The sequence below is a fragment of the Pan paniscus genome, chromosome 4 (genome assembly GCF_029289425.2).
Source record: "Pan paniscus chromosome 4, NHGRI_mPanPan1-v2.0_pri, whole genome shotgun sequence".
Classification (NCBI taxonomy): Eukaryota; Metazoa; Chordata; class Mammalia; order Primates; family Hominidae; genus Pan; species Pan paniscus.
This window is the reverse complement of record NC_073253.2, coordinates 17,149,353-17,168,707: the sequence shown is the minus strand read 5'-3', so window position 1 is coordinate 17,168,707 and position 19,355 is coordinate 17,149,353. Positions and strand designations below refer to the sequence as shown.

At 43.8% G+C, this 19,355-nt stretch overlaps 1 protein-coding gene across 1 annotated transcript in view; it reads left to right on the top strand.

The window, feature by feature from the left end:
- MYO10 (myosin X) overlaps nt 1–19,355 on the top strand; it is a 270,607-nt gene that overhangs the window by 1,182 nt on the left and 250,070 nt on the right. The gene's annotated exons all lie outside the window — the stretch shown is intronic.

Below are 19,355 nucleotides of genomic sequence, written 5' to 3'. Positions count from 1 at the left end.
ATGTAAAGAAAATTCGTTTAGGGCAAACAATGGCTATTTTAATAGATGAAACGGATGCCCTCTTTAGGGTCGTTGAGGGTGGGACACTGAAACTTAACTTGAGAGCCCTTTTTCCCCCTCTGGGATCGAGAGTTACTGTGGTTTCTTGGCTCCCTTTCCTTTCTTGGTTGTGTTTATTTAATAAATTCTGTTTAAGTTTGAGGTTTGAAGTGGCTCAAAGTAAACTTAGTTGACTTGAGAGAGTCTGTGATTTTCGTTGAAAGCCAGGGAATGTTTTCTGAGTGCAGAACCGCTTTGGAGTCTTCCAGCAAATCAGATTGATGAGGGCTTGCCTCTGTGTTAGCCGACTTGGTTTATCTGATTTAATTGGATATAATATTTCAAGTCATTCTGCTTTCTGCATGCTCACTGACTGTATTCTCAGACAGCTATTCATACTGGCCAAAGTGATAAATGCATTCTTGTTTAGTAGTCATATCTAGTTTTTGAAAGTGGTGTTTCAGATGTGATACCCACATTCATTGTGGAAGGAAGACTAGAAAGGAATTATTCATCAATACATATTTTTCCTTTTCTTAAAAAAAGTGAAATATATATAATTGTGAGACGCTCGCATTTTCTAGTCCATAGACTTTTGTTTTCATGCTTGTCAAAAGGCACCAGAACTTTCTGCAAGAGTTGCACGTTGTCCAGTGGTAAAGGACCCTCGGGCTACAGTGAGTTCCGGTGTTTAATTGCTTGCATCTGTAAGAAAACGGAGGCCCTGCCCCTAGGGCAATGATTCTTAACTTTGTTGTTTTTGTGTTCTGGGTCCCTTAGAAAATCTGATGAAAATATAGAAATTTGTATTCAGTTTGCACGGATCTCACTCCTCCTGCAGTCTGAGCACCACGGGGGTCCGTGGCCCCCCCCTTGGGGAGAACTCTGCCCCCTAGTGCAAGTGGGGGGAACATCAGGATAACGCGCTACAGCGTCCTGATCTCCTGTTACCCAGTGAGACTTTGACTTTTCAAAGTACTCTTTTCGTCTTGCACTGGATACCTTAGTTCAGTGTAAGGGGCCTGGTTGTTGGATTTTATTTCTGTGATCAATATTATTTTGCAGTTGGCCATTAGTGATCTTCTACTCTCTCCTCTTCATTTTGTAGACAGAATCTTAACCCAAAGATATGAGTAAGTCCCTTGCCCAGCTTTGAAGAGCTTGTTCACGAATCCAGAGCCTTTTTCCTTTGCTGCTGGTGACTTTGGTATTTCTGGGAACTTTTCGCTTATTTAAGGTTATACTTTAATCTTGTGATGTATGTGTATTACAATATTAACTTCTAATCAGCCGTGAAAGTTCCACCCTTAAATCTAATCACTTTGAGTGGGAAGGAAGCAGGGCCAGTCAGAGAGGCTAAATAGTGAGGTATTAATTGTAGACATAACTCTTAACATAGATCCCAGCTCCCCTTTCTCTCTCTCATGTCTTGTAACGGAGCATCCTTTTGTTAAATTGTCCAGTGAAGAAAATGCTGTAATTAATGTCCTGTTAGAATAGAAACAGCGAGTGTGGAAGTGATATATTCCCCAAGGACAGCTAAATTGTTTGGCCTCCTTATCACTAAGTAGAATTCTGTCTTTGCTAACTTTTCCCATTGTGGCTTAGGGGTAAATGACTTGTTGCTTGTTGGACAACAGTTTAAAGCCAGTGCTAACAATTGGGGGAAAATTACTGAATGAGATGTTGCCTGTTTAGCTTTGTGTATGAATAGCCAAATAATAAGGAAATGGGAACTGCTTGTGATTCGCAGCTGCTATTTCTAGCTGGACCAGGGTTTCTCACACCTGGTACCATTGCTGAGTAATTCTTTGTTGTTGGAGGCCGTCCTGTGTGTTGTAGGAGGTTAAACGCATCCCTGGACTCTACTCAGTAATTGTTAACCCTGTCCCCCAAGTTGTGACAACCCGAAAGGTCTGCAGACATTGCTGAATGACAGGGGAGCAAAATCACTCCCAGTTGAGATCCACTGAGCTAGACCTGTGAAGCAGTTGTCTGGTGGTATTAATTCCTATTTGTGTTGCTTGCAGGCACAGCCTTGTCTGCGCTTCCCTGTTTTAAATAGGATTTGGCCGGGTGCGGTGGCTCAAGCCTGTAATCCCAGCACTTTGGGAGGCTGAGGTGGGAGGACTGCTTGAGCCCAGGAGTTCAAGACCAGCCGGGGCAACATGGTGAAACCTCATCTCTACAAAACTTAGCTGAGTGTGGTGGTATGCACCTGTAGTTCCGGCCACTCTGGAGGCTGAGGTGAGCCCAGGAGGTCCAGGCTGCAGTGAGCCATGATTGCACCGCTGCGCTCCAGAGCAACAGACCCTGTGTCACAAAATAGATAGACTCTTACTGCCTGCTAGATTGATTGATTAATTAGATAGATAGTGTCTTACTGCGCGCCAGGGGGAAGCTTTCAAAGCTTGTGCCAGTCAGCTGACAGCTGCTGACTTCAAAATGTTCTCCAGGATTAGAGAAACTGAGCATGCCACATTCCTCAGTTTCAGTTTCTTCATGGCCTTCATTAGAATTTTATGGCTCCCCTCGAGTTAATTGTGTGTATGCTTTGGGGAAGCTTGTTTTTTCAGCATTTCTAAGTAAGTTGTTAAGTTTACTTCAGCCAGGAACTAAGTTTAGATGTGTCTGTAACCAGAAGCAATAATAATAAAGCAAACAGAAAAGGCTCAACCAGGAAAGGGGCAAGGCTACTGTGCAAACTTGTGTTGATGTGCTGAAGTGGACACTGTTTCCATGTCTTCAGGGCCAAGTACAGTGCCTGGAATATAGTAGGGGCCAGTAAGTACCAAATGAACTTGACCTTTCTGTTTCCCTGTTAGGCAGAGGTGTGATGTGTCTGTTCAAATACAAGATCTCGGAGGATTATTAGTGAGACTAATTAAACACTTTGATTTTCAGAATAAATATGTAAAATGTACACAAGTAAGATACAAATACAAATACAGAAAGCAGGTATTAATGTTTAAGGGATAAATTGTTAGTGGAAAATATTCCAGACATACCTATTTCTTCCAGTCTGGTTCACTCTGGATTAGAGCAGACTTCATTCTAAAGATATTAAGTGGAAACACCAACCTCTTCTACTTAACTTGACAAGGGACTGTGGTTGTGGTTGGTTATCTGGAGTTGTTCAAATAGCTTTTTAAGTGAGTAGAGTTCCCAAGCCAATTTTCTCCCCATTTGGTTGTATATTTTTTTGTTTGTGATCTATTGACATCTTTTCTTGTTAGAGAAAAATGTGGACATTGTTATTTTTGGCAGCTTTCTCTCCTCACCCTCGATATGTCTCCATGTGTAAAGGGGAACTGCTGAGGACTTCTTGTATCACCAATTCCTGAAGGCAACCCCTTTGATATCAGACTATAAAATCATATCAGGAGATTAGCTGGGTCCCTTTCCCTTTTCTCACAATGGAGATATAGCGTGTTGCCTCTTCTCTGTAGTTTGAAAACATTTCTATTGTCAAGTACTCATTTTTCCCCCCCTGCTATGTTGGGGACAGCAAAGCCAGGGGGAGCAGCTGCAGTGGGACAGTTGTTGCAGCAGGAGCAATAAGCTGTCTGGCTGGGGCGGGCAGGGTAGGACTGCTTCCTCACTCCATATCATGTGGCCGGCTGTTCCTGCAAAATCAGGCACAAACCAGGAACAAGCTGGCATGGGCAGGTCCCTCACTGTTTAACCAGAGTGGTGGAGGGAGAGAGCAGAGTGTTTGCTTTTCCAGTTCAGCTGGCTTTAAGTGGGCTCACATTTGAGGATGTAAACCTTGAATGTGCTCTCCTGCTGTTGTGATTGGTAGGACATGGAGTATCTTATTATTATTACTATTATTATTATTATTGTTTTGAGATGGAATTTTCCTCTTGTTGCCCAGGCTGGAGAGCAATGGTGCGATCTCGGCTCACCACAACCTCTGCCTCCCGGGTTCAAGCGATTCTCCTGCCTCAGCCTCCCGAGTAGCTGGGATTACAAACATGCACCACCACACCCAGCTGATTTTGTATTTTTAGGAGAGATGGGGTTTCTCCATGTTGGTCAGGCTGGTCTCGAACTCCCGACCTCAGGTGATCCGCCTGCCTTGGCTTCCCAAAGTGCTGGGATTACAGGCATGAGCCACCACGCCCAGCCGGGAGTACCTTATTATTCATGAGTTTCAACAGTTTGGACTTAGAGTAACTGCTACGTAACATTTTCATGTCATTAGCTAGTAGGGGACGTTCAAGAATGAGCCTCTGGTGAAGTCTGGATTAAGCGTTTCCCCTTGCCTAACTGCCCCCAGGCTGAGTGCAGAGCGTCCTATCTTAGCAGTAGCGCTTTGCTCCCTCCGATGGGATCTCAGCCAGATGCTCTAAATCCTGGACTTGAGCTCTCTGGTCTGTAAATGGGCGTAATAGTTCCTAGTTTGCATGGTTATCAGCCGAATTTGAGAGAGGACTTACAGAGCACTTGGCACATAGTAGGTGAGTAATAACAAAGGCTTGGTCACAGTAACCCTACTTTGAAATTAAGAACCAGTGGCCCTTGGTGAATGGAATGTCAGTACTCCTGGTGCAGGGAAATCTCAACCTTAGAGCTTTTTGTTCTGAGGTAGCTTCCTGTGGTGCGTTGCATTTATTTGTTTTCTCTTTTTCAGCCTGTACATTTCTGGCAGATTTTGTATTTCCAGAACTCTGTCTAAAGCATGTTCTTATTGCTTATAAAATTAAGTCCACATTCCTCAGTCTGGTTTTCAAGGCTTTCTGATCTTGTAACTCTCTCTTTATTCTTTTCTCGCACGTGATCCTACACCAGAGGATCTGTTACCCAGTTCCACTCCATCCTTTGTGCAGGCAGGCCTCTCTGCCTATCGGATGTCCCACCTGTCTGGCTCCTTTTTGAAACCGTCTCTAACAGGTCTAGTTCACGGTGACCTCTATTCTCTTACCTCTAAACTTGGCTCTCTTTCTGTCTTGGTCTTGTTAGGAGGGATTTACTGCTGTTAGCTAGAGGCTTTACATGCTTTACAAACCCTCTCCCCTTTTCAAATGAGTAAACAGCCTTGTGAGGTTAAATATCTTATTTGTAGGTAAGTTTCATCACTTCCTTGGCATTGAAATGTCCTCATGGTTGAGATTCAATCCTTGCATAACGGTTATTTTCAGATTATTTTATGGAGGGAAGGGGAGATGCTTCTAACTTTTTTCCTTGATTATGAAGCATCTTACAGTTCTTTGAAGACAATAATAAATATGGCTAGTGTTTCTTGAGTACAGTCAGCCCTGTACTCAGTATCTGTGGGTTCTGCATCTCTGGATTCAACCAACCTCTGATTGAAAATATTCAAGAAAAAAATTGCATCTGTACTGAACATGTAGACTTTTCCCCATGGATTTTGGTATCTGGGGAAGGTCTTGGAACCAGTTCCCTATAGATACATAGGGACAACTGTACTTACCATGTGCCAGGCATGTTGCTGGCACTTCACATTTAGTGACTCATTTAATCCCTTGAACAACCCTATGGGAAAGGCTCTATAATTATACCCAATCCATAGATGAAGAAAGTGAGGCTCAGAGAGGTTAAGTAACTGACTCAGTGTCACACAGCTAGAAAACGATAGCCAGGATTTGAACCCAGACAGGCTGTGTCCAGAGCCACAGAGAGTTCTTCACTGCCATGCTTTTCTGTCCTGTTGATGTCCTTTGCCTTAAACTTGCGTCATCTTCTCTAGGCTCTCTGATGAAATGCCCTAAAAGTGGGCAGTTATTAAATGATTTTCAAGTGGAAAACTGCATGGGAGTTTGGGAAAACAAGTAGTCCACACCCTAGAAATGTTGAAAACTCCGCAGGAAAATGTTCATCAGCTTTTGAACATGCCACTGATTTGGCCGGGTGCAGTGGCTCATGCCTGTAATCCCAGCACTTTGGGAGGCCGAGGTGGGCGGATCACGAGGTCAGGAGATCGAGACCATCCTGGCTAACACGGTGAAACCCCGTCTCTACTAAAAATACAAAAAATGAGCCGGGCATGGTGGCGGGCACCTGTAGTCCCAGCTACTCGGGAGGCTGAGGCAGGAGAAGGGCGTGAACCCGGGAGGCGGAGCTTGCAGTGAGCTGAGATCGCGCCACTGCACTCCAGTCTGGGCGACAGAGCGAGACTCCATCTCAAAACAAACAAACAAACAAACAAAAAAATGCCACTAATTTTTATTTGGTTTGCTTTTCTTGGGAAAGCCAAGCGCCTTCTGTTTCCTTCTAAAAATGTGTGTGTGTGTGTTTTTGTTGTTGTTGTTGTTTTTTGAGATGGAGTCTCGCTCTGTCGCCCAGGCTGGAGTGCAATGGTGTGATCTCGGCTCACTGCAACCTCCACCTCCCAGGTTCAAGCGATTCTCCTGCCTTAGCCTCCCAAGTAGCTGGGACTACAGGCGCCCGCCACCACACCCGGCTAATTTTTGGTATTTTTAGTAGAGATGGGGTTTCACCTTGTTGGCCAGGATGGTCTCGGTCTCGATTTCCAGACCTTGTGATCCACCCGTCACAGCCTCCCAAAGTGCTGGGATTACAGGTGTGAGCCGTCATGCCTGGCCCATAAAGTGTGGTTTCTAAAGCTGGTTGTCCCAACTTCATGAGGATAGTAGGAAGGTTTACATACTAAAGCACTTAGGGCCGTGTGCTCATGCCTGTAATCCCAGCACTTTGGGAGGCCGAGGCAGGTGGATACCTGAGGTCAGGAGTTCGAGACCAGCCTGGACAACATAGTGAAACCCTGTCTCTAATAAAATGCAAAAATTAGCTGGGCATGGTGGCATGGGCCTGTAATCGCAACTACTCGGAAGGCTGAGGCAGGAGAATCGGTTGAATCCGGGAGGCGGAGATTACGGTGAGCCACTGCACTCCAGCCTGGGTGACAGAGGGAGACTGTCTCCAAAATTGTAACAGTAATAATAAAAATATTAAAACAAAATAAAGCACTTAGAAAACAAGATGATTTGAGAAGTGTTTATTAAAAGAAAATGTGGGACTCATTTGTTTCCCCAATTCCAGCTGTCAATTAATTAGTGAAGTGTTACTTGAGGTTTTTTGATAGAATCTTCTTTTTCAGTTAAAGATTCTGAGTGCTTTGTTGGAGTTTCTTCATATCACCTATCATTTGCTTGTTAGCTTATCGATACCCATGGAACAGTTATTGACAGGACATTGGGTTGTTTTCCCAAGAGCATTCCTTGAATAAAACATTTTGCTGCCTTGCTAAGAGGTGTTCAGAAAATATTTCCGCCAGGCCTAAAGTAAATCTAGCACCTCATGTCACATGACATCATGTCATCTAATGCTGCCAGTTACAGGAAAAGACATTAGAGTTTTGGGGACAAAGCCACAACACATCTGTTGAAATACAGCTAGAACAAGGGAGAAACATACGGGAATTGTCCAACTAATAGCTCTACCTTCACCCAGTCCGACTCCCTGCCTGCTCTTAAGGATTAAAATTGCCTCCATATAAAAGCATTTTAAATTACGGCAGTTAAAGGCCGGGTGCGGTGGCTCAAGCCTGTAATCCCAGCACTTTGGGAGGCCGAGGCAGGAGGATCACGAGGTCAGGAGATCCAGACCATCCTGGCTAACATGGTGAAACCCCGTCTCTACTAAAAATACAAAAATCTAGCTGGGCGTGGTGGCTGGCACCTGTAGTCCCAGCTACTCGGGAGGCTGAGGCAGGAGAATGGCATGAACCTGGGAGGCGGAGCTTCCAGTGAGCCGAGATTGTGCCACTGCACTCCAGCCTGAGCAACAGAGCAAGACTCCATCTCAATAAATAAATAAACAAACAAACAAAAGAAAATGCCATAAGCAGAAGACACAAAGAAGCTCCCATGGTGTGGCTCTTCATGTTTTGTGGTAGATGCATTGAGACTTTTTTTCTATGCCTTCATATATATGTTTCTGATAAAACACACCTGTAATGTTTTTCACTGAAGAGTTGATTGAGAAAAGCTTTAAATATCATTTGTGGGGCCAGAGGCAAGAGTACAAATTCAGTTCCCATATCACATATCTAAACATTTAAAAGTTATAAACCATGCTTACAAATTGGTAAATAAAATGACTTCTACTCTGCCTGGACAAATACATCTGTCATTAGGGCAGAATCAACAAACATGTTTAAAGCTATGGGTTTTATTGCTGAAAGTCAGCAAAATATCAAACATGAGTGAATTTAATTACAGTTGCCTATGTCTGGGTGTTCTGTTGATGTTTCATGAGTAATAAATACGTATACTCCATAGTATATTTTTCATAAATCTGTTTTTCTTGTCCATATTTTAGCAAACTCACTTGTTATGTGGTTAGCGTCAAGATTGTCACAATAGTTTGTTTTACAGACAATAATACCATGGTGGAGAACCTTTCTTTGTGGTTCTTAGATTGTTCTTTTTTTTTTTGCTGGGACAGAGTCTTCCTCTTTCGCCCAGGCTGGAGTGTAGTGGCGCAATTTTGGCTCACTGCAACCTCCACCTCCCGAGTTCAAGCAATCCTTCTGCCTCAGCCTCCCACGTAGCTGGGATTACAAGTGTGTGCCACCATGCCTGGCTAATTTTTGTATTTACAGTAGAGACGGGGTTTCATCATGTTGGCCAGGCTGATCTGAAGCTTGTGACCTCAATTGATCCACTAGCCTTGGCCTCCGAAAGTTCTGGGATTACAGGCGTGAGCCACCCCACCTGGCCAGATTGTTCTTTTCTTAATCTAAGTCTAGAGATGGCCTGCTTTGCTGAGGCAGGACAGTAGTTACTGACATTGTCAGCGAAATTCATACAGCAATATTTAGATTAAAAAAAGAATGAGATTGCATATGATAGATTATTGATTTTAAGAAGTACTACAAAGTATTTTAATTTCATTATCCAGATTGAATATCCGTAATCTGAAAATCCAAAATTTGAAATTCTCCCAAATTGGAAACTTTGAAAAAAATATTTATTGTTAATTTTTCATATTAGATTTACGTTTTCCAGGTACATGTGATCATTTGATGCTTTCATATAATCACATCAGGGTCATTGGGATATCCATTACCTTAAATTGTTATCTTTATGCTAGGGATATTCAAATTATCCTCTTTTAGGTATTTTGAAATGTACAGTCAATTAATGTTAACCATAGTCACTCTACTGAGTGCCGAAATGACACTCAAAGAAAATGCTGTTTGGAGCATTTTGGAGTTTGGATTTTTTATTAGGGATGCTGAACTGGTGTATTGCAAATATTCCAAATTCTGAAACACTTTTGGCAGCAAGCCTTCTGGATAAGAGATAACCAAGCATTCTGTGTAAGTCATTATTGTTGGTATTGTGATTTATCACCATTTCTTAAATCAGGTATTTCTGAGGTTCTTTATAACTTTTCAATGCTGTGTATGTTATAAAGAAAACTGAGGCCGGGCACGGTGGCTCATGCCTGTTACCTCAGCACTTTGGGATGCCGAGGCGGGTGGATCACCTGAGGTCAGGAGTTCGAGACCAGCCTGGCCAACAAGGTGAAACCTCACCTCTACTAAAAGTACAAAAATTAGCCAGATGTGGTAGCAGGCGCCTGTAATCCCAGCTACTTGGGAAGGCTGAGGCAGGAGAATTGCTTGAACCCAGGAAGCAGAGGTTGCAGTGAGCCGAGATTGCACCACCTACTCTTACTTACTCTGTTGCCTGGGCAACCCAGGAGTATACCGTAATGCATGTACCATAATGCATATTGGCCAGAAAATGGTCTATGTGAAATGTTTGGGGATTAGGTCTATGTGAATCTTTTCCTTCTCAGTCATGCAGATGTTTTATTTCATTCTGATTTTTAAATATTTTCTTCAATTATTACTTTTGTTGCATGTTTCACATCCAGGTCCTTTCTGATTGAGGAAAAGTTTTCTCTAAAATTATTCAAAACATTTGTTAAGTGTAATGGCCAAATTATTTCTGTTTGGGTTTTGGGAAACTTTTGCTAATATTATTAATAGTAAGTGATAGGCCGGGCACAGTGGCTCATGCCTGTAATCCCAGCACTTTGGGAGGCCGAGGCAGGCGGATCACGAGGTCAGGAGATCGAGACCATCCTGACTAACACGGTGAAAACCTGTCTCTACTAAAAAATACAAGAAATTAGTCAGGTGTGGTGGCGGGCACCTGTAGTCCCAGCTATTTGGGAGGCTGAGGCAGGAGAATGGCGTGAACCTGGGAGGCGGAGCTTGCAGTGAGCCGAGATCGTGCCACTGCACTCCAGCCTGGGTGACAAAGCGAGACTCTGTCTCAAAAAAAAAAAAAAAAAAGTGATAAAGTGATAGTTGATACCAAATAACTCCTGCCAATAGAAATTCAAAATTAATGTCACCTTCCACCCACGACCATGATTTGTACTTTATTTGAGGAGTTTCTGCATATTTACTTATTTTTTTGCCATTTTGATGTGCAGGGGTGTGAGGGTCCAAGAGTAGTCTGCCCATTCTTCCTGTGGCTGTATCATCAATTATATGACGATTTTCGGTTGTTTCTAGAAAACAGCGCATGAACGCTTTTGTACCTAAGTCATTGCGTGCCTATTTGATTATTTCCTGAGGAGTAAAATTTCCCGGGAGTGGAAATGTTGGATCACAAAGTTTGCAGATTCTTATTTGGATTATTTGGCAGTGGAAGTTTCACGAGAGGTGTCAGTGCAGCTGGCAGCTGCGCAGCTGAGATACCCTGTCATGATGTATTTATGACCCCGGGGATTTTGTAACTCCTTACTAGAAGCTTAAGGAAATACATTGATTAGCGGAGGAAGTTAGCTCATGATACTAGATTTTCATTTCCATTTTTAGGTCTTCTGTGAACCAGGAGAAGGCCATCTTTTCTGTTAATTGCAAACAAGGCTCTTGATTCACATGCTCCATTCATCCCACCCCCCAGCGTGGTCGTTGATGTTCGTTTAAGGCCAAAGCACACTCAAGGGACTAGGCTGTACATTGCCTGGGGAGCCAGTGGACATTCATTTGGAGAATTATTTGTATGGATTTTTACTTTATTTTAGTTTTTTGAGACAGCGTCTCACTCCGTCATTTAGGCTGGAGTGCAGTGGTGCTATCATGGCTCACTGCAGCCTTGATCTCTTTGGCTCAGGCGATCCTCCCACCTCAGCCTCCTGAGTAGCTGGGACCACAGGCCTGTGCCACCTTGCCTGGCTAATTTTTACATTTTTTGTAGAGATGAGGTCTCCTTGTTTTGCCCAGGCTGGTCTCGAACTCCTGAGCTCAAGGGATTCTTCCCCTTTGGCCTCCTAAAGTGCTGGGATTATAAGTGCAAGCCATCGCACTTGGCCAATTTTTCTGATTTTTATTTCTTTGCATTTTAGTATCCTTGTGAGTTAACCCTAGGCAACAACAGTTATTATGTCGTGGTGGTTCACATGTTAGGTGGCCAGGATGTTAGGGAGTGTGTGTGTGTGTGTGTGTGTGTGTGTATGGGTGTGTTTAAGGCTTATTATTTATTAACCTAGGAAATCTTTCTGGACTTTGAAATAAGAGTTTAGTGCCAGGTGGCCGGGTGTGGTGGCTCATGCCTGTAATCCCAGCACTTTGGGAGGCCGAGACGGGTGGATCACGAGGTCAGGAGATCGAGACCATCCTGGCTAACACAGTGAAACCCCACCTCTACTAAAAATACAAAAAAAATAGCCGGGCGTGGTGGTGGGCACCTGTAGTCCCAGCTACTTGGGAGGCTGAGGCAGGAGAATGGCGTGAACCCAGGAGGTGGAGCTGAGATCGTGCCACTGCACTCCACCTGGGCGACGGAGCGAGATTCCGCCTCAAAAAAAAAAAGAGTTCAGTGCCAGGTGAAAATACACTACATCTCTGACAATGTATATACCATTGTCATTTAAATTGTCATTTAATACAGGTTTACTTCTGTTTATTTCTACCCATGTTTTGTTCTTCTCATGATGTGACCCCGGGGGATTTAGCAGTTGAAGGCTGAAGAAACCAGAACTCTCGTTGAAACTGGACAACTTACTATTGCAGGAAAAAGCACAAGTTCACCCTCCCCCCCCCTTCTCTTTTTCCTTTTCTTTCTTTTTTGAGATAGAGTCTTGCTCTGTCTCTGAAGCTGGAGTGCAGTGGCACTATCACAGCTCACTGCAGCCTCCACCTCCCAGGCTCAAGGGATCCTCTTGCCTCAGCCTCCCGAGTAGCTAGGACCGCAGGCATGTGCCACCTCGCCCGGCTAATTTTCAAATTTTTTATAGAGATAAGGTCTCACTATGTTGCCCAGGCTGGTCTTGAACTCCTGGGCCCAAGCTGTCCTCCCTCCTCAGCGTCCCCGAGTGCTGGAATTACAGGTGTAAGCCATCACACACGGCTGAGCACAAGTTTGTAAAACCCACCTGTCCAGATGGCTGAGCTAACCATTCTCAGAAACGAAACTACACTTTGCCTTGGCCCAGGATCCTGAAGACGGTGACCATGGACCTGCTGGCTAGCCTTGCCTCCTCTGATGCCTGCTGCAGCTCACACTCTCCTCTCCTGACCCTAGAGGTTGCTGAATGGGTCACACACGCCTTTTAGACCAGTAACATACTGAGCTGTTTCAGCCTTCCCTTGCACTTCATTTTCTAGAGAGCCACTCATCTATTTGAATCTTACTTATATCTCCCCAAATTTGTTACTGTTGTTGTTTTATCTATCTGAAACTTTGCTATCACAAGCTGGATTCTCTTAACATCTGATTATCTGATCATTGCAGGGGGCTTGGAGCTAAGGGCCAAGGTGTGCAGCCCTCTGGAAGTTTTCCCCCTCGGATTCTCAGATGTGGGCACATGTGCCCTTTTTTCAGATCTTCTGAACCCTGGCACCCTTGATTTTTTTTTTTTTTTGAGACGGAGTCTTGCTCTGTCACCCAGGCTGGAGTGCAGTGGTGGGATCTTGGCTCACTGCAGCCTCTGCCTCTTGGGTTCCAGTGATTCGCCTGCCTCAGCCTCCCGAGTAGCTGGGATTACAGGCACGCACCACCACGCCTGGCTAATTTTTGTATTTTTAGTAGAGATGGGGTTTACCATGTTGGCCAGGGTGGTCTCGAACTCCTGACCTCAGGTGATCCACCTGCCTCAGCCTCCCAAAATGCTAGGATTACAGGTGGGAGCTGCTGTGCCCGGCCCCCTTTACGTTTTTGGCTAGATCAGTCTTTGTTGCAGTGGTGGGTGAGGGCGGTGGTGGCCATCCTGCATATGGTAGGATTCTGAGCAGCCTCCCTGGCCTTGAATCACTAGATGCCAGGATCATACCCTCACCTCCTGGTTGTGACAACCAGCCGTCTAAAGACATCACTAGGAGGCAAAATTGCTCCCAGTTGAGAACAACTGTATCATGTCTATACTCTTAGGACCACAGATGAAACTTGATAGTATTTTTTTGATCTTCCTCATCTCCACTGTTTTCGTTTTTTTTTTTCTTTTTTCTTTTCTTTTTTCAGACCCTGAGTTCCACCAGATCTACTGTTTCCTAATGGCCTTTCACAGTAGTAAATGTGTGGGAGACCACACATTTATCAGTGTGGAAATTTTATTCTTTGGGATCCAAACTCTCCCCATAAGGTTTGGGCATTTACAATCATTATTTACTGTCTGAGTCATGTGTTCAGTTGTTCAGCCTAGTTAGAATATTCCTGGCCAGCTGGAACCACTGCCCTAAGGCTTTCATTGGTCCCCATTCTCAGACCCCTCACCCCCTAAGTGCTTTTTTAGTTCCTTTCCCTAGAGTGTTAGAGAAATATTTATTATACTGAGTAATTAAACTGACAGTTGTTCTCCACTAGGAAAAAGGTCGTATTCTCTCGCAAAGCTTTGAGGGCATGTCAAGTTATGTCAAGGTAAATTACATCTGCTGCCTTCTCCCACAGATACCTTGGATGGTGTTATTCTGGTATACGTTTATTTTATTTTATTTTATTTTATTTTATTTTATTTTATTTTATCTTATGTTATTTTTTGAGATGGAGTATCACTCTGTCACCTAGGCTGGAGTGCAGTGGTGCGATCTTGGCTCACTGCAACTTCCACCTCTCAGGTTCAAGCAATTCTCCTGCCTCAGCCTGCCGAGGAGCTGGGATTACAGGCGCCCACCACCATGCCCCAACTAATTTTTGTATTTTAGTAGAGATGGGCTTTCACCATGTTGGTCAGGCTGGTCTGGAACTCCTGACTTCAAGTGATTCGCCCACCTCAGCCTCCCAAAGTGCTGGGATTACAGGCGTGAGCCACCGCACCCGGCCTATTCTGGTATCCATTTTAAAAAGAAGTCTAGATTCAGAAGTCACCCAAATAGTACAGAGAGGCCCTTTCTGTGTACTTGCCATTCCCTGGTGGTGGCATCTTACATAACAAAATACAGTGTCAAAATCAGGAAATTGACATTCCTGCAGTCTACAGGCCTTATTCATGTTTCACCAGTTTTGCATACATGCGTTTGTTATGTGTGTGTGATTCTGAACAGTGTTATCACATGTGTAGACTTGTACAACCACCAGCAGTCACAATATAGAACTGTTCCATGACAGTCCCTTGGGCTTACCTTTGGTGGCACCCCAGCCTCCCTCCCTCTAACCCCCAGCACCTACTTCTTTTTTCTCCTTCTCTATAGTTTTGTTATTTGAGAGTATTGTATAAATGGAATCGATCAGTACATATTCTTTTGAGACGGACTTTCTTCACTCAGTGCCTTTGCCGCCCATCCATGTTGGTACACGAGCCGGTTTTGTTCCTTTTTTATTATTAAGTAATATTGCATTGTTCAGGAACACTTTTATTTATTTTTTTATCTTATTTGCTTTTTTGAGATGGAGTCATGCTCTGTCACTCAGGCTGGAGTGCAGTGGCGCAATGTCGGTTCACTGCAGTCTCTGCCTCCCGGGTTCAAGTGATTCTCCTGCCTCAGACTCCCAAGTAGCTGGGTTTACAGGCATGTGCCACCAAGCCCAGTTAATTTTTTTTTTTTTTTGAGACTGAATGTCGCTCTGTTGCCAGGCTGGAGTGCAGTGGCACAATCTCAGCTTACCGCAGTCTCCGCCTCCCGGGTTCAAGTGATTCTCCTGCCTCAGCCTCCCGAGTAGCTGGGACTACAGGCATGTGTCACCATGTCCAGATAATTTTTGTATTTTTAGTAGAGACGGGGTTTCACCATGTTGGCCAGGATGGTCTTGATTTCTTGACCTCGTGATCCACCCACCTTAGCCACCCAAAGTGCTGGGATTACAGGTGTGAGCCACCACACCCGGCCTAATTTTTGTGTTTTTAGTAGAGATAGGGTTTCTCCATGTTGGCCAGGCTGGTCTCAAACTCCTGACCTCAGGTGATCCACCTGCCTTGGCCTCCCAAAGTGCTGAGATTACAGGCGTGAACCACTGCGCCCGGCCTGCGTGTTTATTTATTCCATTATTTAACTTGTGAAGGTTTATTGGACACTTACCATGGGCTAGGACTGTGCTGAGCTTTTTACATGTATTAATTCATTTAATCTGCTTGGTAGTCCTAAGTGGTTGTATTGTTTACGTCTTTATTTTATGTATGAGAACACAGAGTCTTAGAGAAGGGAGGTAGTCTGCTCAAGTTCACACAGCTGGGAAATGATAGAGCCAGGATAGGAGGCCAGAGAGCTCTAGCTCCATGAACTCATTTGGAGGGAAAGGCAGTTGTTCTGGTAGATTTTTGTTTATTTGTTTGTTTTGTTTTTGAGATGAAGTCTTGTTCCGTTGCCCAGGCTGGAGTGCAGTGGCATGATCTCTGCTCACTGCAACCTCCGTCTCCTGGGTTCAAGAGATTCTCATGCCTCAGCCTCCTGAATAGCTAGAATTACAGGCGCCCACCACCACGACCAGCTAATTTTTGTGTTTTTAGTAGAGACAGGGTTTCACCATGTTGGCCAGTCTGGTCTTGAACTCCTGACCTCAAGTGATCCCGCCTGCCTTGGCCTCTCAAAGTGCTGGGATTACAGGTGTGAGCTATCACTCCTGGCCGTTCTGGTAGGCTTTTGAAGTCGGAAGAATAGAGACTGTGTGGAAATCTTCAGGAATGCATATTTGCTTCTCCATACAGAGCAGAACAGTCAGGTAATACAAGTCCAAAAGGAATTAGCTGATTTCTGCCAGTGACTGGAACAAGGAATAGAAATTTTCCTATAGCCAAGCAAAAGCAGAAACATAGACCTTCTGCTTCTTTTTTGTGATGACGGCAACTGCACACTCATCCCGAGTGATTGGCGTAAGTAAGTGATCCCTGTTCCGAGTGAGGGCTCGAAAAATACTTTCAGTGGGCCAGGCGCGGTGGCTCACGCCTGTAATCCCAGTACTTTGGGAGGCTGAGGCAGGCGGATCACCTGAGGTCGGGAGTTTGAGACCAGCCTGACCAACATGGAGAAACCCTGTCTCTACTAAAAATATAAAAATTAGCCAGGCGTGATGGTGCATGCCTGTGATCCCAGCTATTCGGGAGGCTGAGGCAGGAGAATCGCTTGAACCCAGGAGGCGGAGTTTGCAGTGAGCTGAGATTGTGCCATTACATTCCAGTCTGGGCAACAAGAGCGAAACTGTCTCAAAAAAAAAAAAAAAAAAAAGAAAAAACAAAAAAGAAAAGAAAAATAGTTTCAGTGAAATTTTGTGTTTCCAGGGAGCATCCGTGTGGAATGCCAAGGCCACACTGAATTTCATCAGTTATTTTTTTGGAGTTTCGTCTATTTCTGGTAAACTCTAGCTTCCATGAAGCAATATTGAGGGAAAGTGTATTTGCTTTGGAATCCATATGCAGTTTGTAAATCTTGCTTGTAATCCGCTGAGCTGATGCTTCTATCTGCCTTGTAGATGGAAGTGACACGCAGCTGTCTAGTCACAGCTTTGGGCTTTTGGACTCTTCACATCTTCCTTACCCATTAAACTTGAAACTGTTTCTTTCAAGTTTAATGATAAAAATTTTAAGAAACTATTTTGGAAATTGACTCTCCTAGTAGTGTGAGACTTTAAAAGGTAATGGATGGTTTACATTTAAACCAGCTTTTGAGGGCTGTGATTCAGTTAAGGTGGTGCTACTTGGCAGCTGCTAATATTTTTTATTCCTATGGAATACGTATTCTGTAGTTTAAAAAGAAAGTGGCTAGCATGGTTAGATCAGCGGAAATATTCTTTGTTGTAAAGTATGTAGCCTGGAAGTTATCAAGGGATGGATACATAGGTTAGAATTACTGTTTTTTGGACCCAGGGTCTTGCTTTTTTGCCTAGGCCGGAGTGCAGTGATGCAGTCACAGCTCACTATACCCCGGACCTCCTGGGCTCAAGAGATTCTCCCCCGTTCGGCCTTTTGAGTAGCTGGGACTACAGATGTGTGCCACCATGCCCATCTGATTTTTTCTTTTTTTTTTTCCTTTTCTTTTTGTAGAGATGGGTCTCCCTGTCTTGCCCTGGCTGGTCTTGAACTTCTGGGTTCCAGTGATCCTCTCCTCCCCTCTCAGCCTCCCAAAGTGCCGGGAATACAGGCATGACCCACCATGTCCTGCTAGAGTTACTGGTTTGCATAGAATGGTAGTTCTCAACTGGAGGCACTTTTGCCTCACTGGGGATATTTAGAAGTATCAGGAGACATTTCTGGTTGTTAACACTGATGGGAGGTGACTGTTGGTGTCTAGTGGGTAGGAGCCGAGGATGCTGCTAAACATCCTCAATTGCAGAGGGCAGCCCCCACAATGAAGATTGATCCAGTCTAATAGGCCAATAGTGTTAAGGGTAAGAAAACCTGATATAAAAGATTGACTTACAAGAATCTTCCCTCTTGTATTTTATTTTAATATGCTGCATTTTCTAAATAAAATCATTATTCCTAAAGTAATTTCCATAGTGTACTCTTCGGGGTGTGTGTGAATGATGCATTAATCTGATTTTTATTAATTTTAATACCGGCATTATATTTAGTACAACTTGGTTATATTAAATATCTAGATCTATAGTTATATGTTTGTTTTATTTATTCCAACATTGATTTCTGCAGCATTGGTTAATAGTTGGGATATTAAGCCATTTTTATTTCTAGGCCTTCTCAACTTTGAGTTTCCACTGATCCTAAGAAGCGAAGGAACAGACAATACGGACCTGATTTGTATATTTCTGAGATGAAAGAAAGATAGAAGGGGCTGACGTTAGCAATCTACACTATATTCTTTGGACCTCTTCGTGTCATCTAATTATTTTAGTTAATTACCAACATTTGGGTTACCAACCCTGATAATGCAAGAGGCAGCCTCTTTGAATGGGGTACGTGAACCTTTACCAGTGAATTCATATCTTTTTTTCTTTTCCGTTTCTCCCAATTTTGATGAGTAAGTGTGTGGTTTTTCTTCTTAATTTTCATCAAGCCTATTGTTTTCTTGCCAGCCACAGTGATGAATCACTCTAAAAGCTTGGTGAGGGCAGTTGAATCAGCAGGCAAAAGTTTTTTATTTGCTGAAAATAAATGGAAGGCTGCTTATAGGTTCACACCCTTGCTGCTCTCATCAAATCTTCAGGCAGGAGGGAAATGAAATTGGATCATCTTAAACTTCCTGGATTTAATCTGTGATTTAGGAGTGAGTTCTTTCCATGCTTCTCCTCTCCTGTTTTCCCTTCCTAGCAAGAGGGGAAAAAAAGCAAGTAATTTAATGTAATCTGATTTTTTTTTTTTTTTTTTACTTCATGGCTTTTTGACATTGGAAGAGAAATGAGCCATCTTTCTAGAGGAGCTTTAGTGTCATGTGTGCTTTTCTTATTGATTGGGAATAACTTAAAAAGACTCCTCAGAACTCCGAATGGGATATTTAATTTGTTAGAACATGAGTCTGCACCACTATCTGTTGATGGTGAAATGAATTTACTAAGTGGATAATTTGCTGAGCATTAGCTGACCCTGACGTGGCGGAACGAAGGTCTCTGGAGATGGTTCATGGTGGAAATCTGGGCTTGATGGGTCGGTAATGAGGCTTCAGCGATGACATCTTTACCAAGGCTGAGGCTTAACACTCGGGACCAAGCGATTCAACTGGTAAGCGACATGCTTTGAATATTTACTCACCAGCTCTGTTAATTCAGATTCAGGATAAGAAATGTATGGTGAGTGATTTTTTTTTTTTTTTCTTTTTGACGTAGAGTCTCGCTCTGTTGCCCAGGCTGGAGTGCAGTGGCGCAATTTCAGCTCACTGCAACCTCTGCCTCCTGGGTTCAAGCAATTCTCGTGCCTCAGCCTCCTGAGTAGCTGGGACTACAGGTGCATGCCACCACACCCGGCTAATTTTTTATATTTTTAGT